General features: G+C 38.8%; 1 protein-coding gene across 1 annotated transcript in view; it reads right to left on the bottom strand.

Annotated features, from left to right (window-relative positions):
• Positions 1-234: 234 nt before the first annotated feature.
• The window catches only part of LOC113810629 (S1 RNA-binding domain-containing protein 1), a 21946-nt gene continuing 19319 nt past the window's right edge, over positions 235-2861 (bottom strand). Inside the window, exon 17 of the mRNA XM_070123355.1 lies at positions 235-2861. This exon is cut by the window's right edge and continues 2548 nt beyond it. The gene's annotated coding sequence lies outside the window, so the exon portion shown is untranslated.

The raw sequence follows: 2861 nt of genomic DNA, 5'->3' as shown, positions 1-2861 counted from the left end.
TGGGTAAGCTTCAAACAATTAGATACATTTCTATACGTAAAATATTACCATGACAATAGCAGTGTTTGCTGGGTTTTAATGATGTTATGAGTACATTGATTATTTCATTATGATGTCCTTTATCATTTTACTTCTACGGTTTCTTCTCTTACTCCTATTCTCAAAAATTTCTCATGATCTAAAAAAAAACCTCATGTTCACATTCTGTTTTACAAATGTATTAAAACCAATGTCAATTTGTGCAATTTTTTATTGTTGTTTTATTATTTTTTTGCTACACTACTGTACAAAGCATGACCTCTAATTTAAGAAATGTGTATATAAAAACGTGTCAATAAACTCAACAAAAAATCCAAAATCTGTGTGGTATTTGCTATGCCCTTTACAATGCATACGAAGGATAAATCCAATTGATTATGTGCATATTTAACAAAGAATCAATTCACTTAATTGCCTTAGGAACTTGATAGTCACTCGGTAGTTGCAATCCCCTAGGTGGTAAATGCACCTTCGTTTTCTGAGATTCCACAGTGCAAACATCACAAAAACACATTCTTTTCTTCTTTTGTTTTTCTGAGCATGGAAGACAATTTAATTATTGAAAGAAAATGTGCAAGAAGACTTTTTTTTCATTCAGGGTTGCATTCCCTGTTAAGAGTGATTTATCAAAAAGAGGAAGGGTGGGGGAAGGGAGAGGGAGATGGAAAGGAGGTAGGGAAGGGAGAGGGAGATGGAAAGGAGGTAGGGAAGGGAGAGGGAGATGGAAAGGAGGAGGGAAAGGAGGTGGGGAAGGGAGAGGGAAATGGAAAGGAGGAGGAAAAGGAAGTGTGGGGAAGGGAGAGGGAGATGGAAAGAAGGAGGAAAAGGAGGTGGGGAAGGGAGAAGGAAAGGGAAAAGGAGAGGGAGAGGGAGATGGAAAGGAGAGGGAGAGGGAGATGATAAAGGAGGAAGGGAAGGGAGATGGAAAGGAGGAAGGGAAGGGAGAGGGAGATGGAAAGGAGGAGGAAAAGGGAGAGAGGAGAGAGAGAGAGAGAGAGAGAGAGAGAGAGAGAGAGAGAGAGAGAGAGAGAGAGAGAGAGAGAGAGAGAGAGAGAGAGAGAGAGAGAGAGAGAGAGAGAGAGAGAGAGAGAGAGAGAGAGAGAGAGAGAGAGTGAGTGAGTGAGGGAGTGAGTGAGTGAGTGAGTGAGTGAGTGAGTGAGTGAGTGAGTGTGTGTGTGTGTGTGTGTGTGTGTGTGTGTGTGTGTGTGTGTGTGTGTGTTTGTGTACGTGTGTGTGTGCATGTACGTGTGTGTGTGCATGTACGTGTGTGTGTGTACGTGTGTGCGTGTACGTTTGTGTACGTGTGTGTGTGCATGTACGTGTGTGTGTGTGTATGTACGTGTGGGTGCGTGTGCATGTACGTGTGTGTGTGTGCATGTACGTGTGTGTGTGTGCATGTACGTGTGTGTGTGTGCATGTACGTGTGTGTGTGTGTGCATGTAAATGTGTGTGTGTGCATGTACGTGTGTGTGTGTGTGCATGTACGTGTGTGTGTGTGTGCATGTACGTGTGTGTGTGTGTGCATGTACGTGTGTGTGTGTGTGTGCATGTACGTGTGTGTGTGTGTGTGGATGTACGTGTGTGTGTGTGCATGTACGTGTGTGCGTGTGTGTAAGGGAGAGGGAGAGGGAGAGGGAGAGGGAGAGGGAGAGGGAGAGGGAGAGGGAGAAGGAAAGGAAGAGGGTGGATAAAGGAGAGGGAAAGGGAAAGGAACAGAGAGGGGACAGGAGGGGGAGGCAGCATGGGAGGGGAGGGCAGTAGAGTGGGAGGGGAGTGAAGTATGAGGGGGAGTGGGCAAAACAATACAATAACTGCAACAAACTAGAATTATAATTTGCACACCAACAAAGATTCTGCTGCATATTACATTTATAATTCAAAACTAGAAGAATCTTTATATATTACATCAAAATGGAATGTCTGAATCAATCCAGGAAAAAGATTTTATAAATGATATAGCTTGGTAAACAAGTATACCAAGAAGAAATTGGATAAAAAAGTAATTTCCCACATTTTGTTTTTATATGTCTGATGCAAGATAATTCTATAAAATATTCCCTTTTTAAAACAAGAAATAAATTATTCACAACTAAGGAAACCCTTTCAAAATGATAAAATAAAATAGAAACAAAAACAACGAGACAGGCTAGTCCATGAATATCCATGTAGCCATTTACAGTTATGTAAGATGATCTATTTAATAATGAATCACTGGGAGTCATCTAAATAAATGTCTGTCACTTGCAGGTAATGTTCATTATTGACAATTTTTCCTTTCTTCTGTATGAAAGCACAAACACAACCAAATTAGGCAGCCATTACCTTCAACCAAACTCATGGGAAGGTTTGAAGGAATATGAAAAAAATAACAATAATAAATAATAGATAAATGTAATAATAAGAATATAAAAAATAATGATAACAACAAATAAATAGATAACATAAATAATAAGAGCAACTACAATAAATAATAATAATAATAATAAATAAATAAATAAATAAAAATAAATAAAAAATCAAATCAAATCAAATCATGCTGCAAGTTGCTGCCAAGTACCTTTACATCAGCACCACCCTCAAGATTTTGGAAGTCCATTGCCTGTAGGATTGACATTCTTCTGCATGACCTATTTATCACTCAGGCTTACATAAACTATCAGCTTAAACCTTACAGCAAAGAACGAAAAAGACAATTTGTACTATTCATGAATAGCCCACGAAAACATAGCACACAAAAATTATACATATACACATATGGAAACATTCCAACCCTTTCTATTGTAAAAAAAAAAATACAATTGTTAATACATTCACTCTTCTCA

The sequence above is a fragment of the Penaeus vannamei genome, chromosome 1 (genome assembly GCF_042767895.1).
Source record: "Penaeus vannamei isolate JL-2024 chromosome 1, ASM4276789v1, whole genome shotgun sequence".
NCBI classification, from domain to species: Eukaryota; Metazoa; Arthropoda; class Malacostraca; order Decapoda; family Penaeidae; genus Penaeus; species Penaeus vannamei.
Note: the sequence above shows the minus strand (reverse complement) of the source record. Positions and strands in the feature narration are given on the sequence as shown.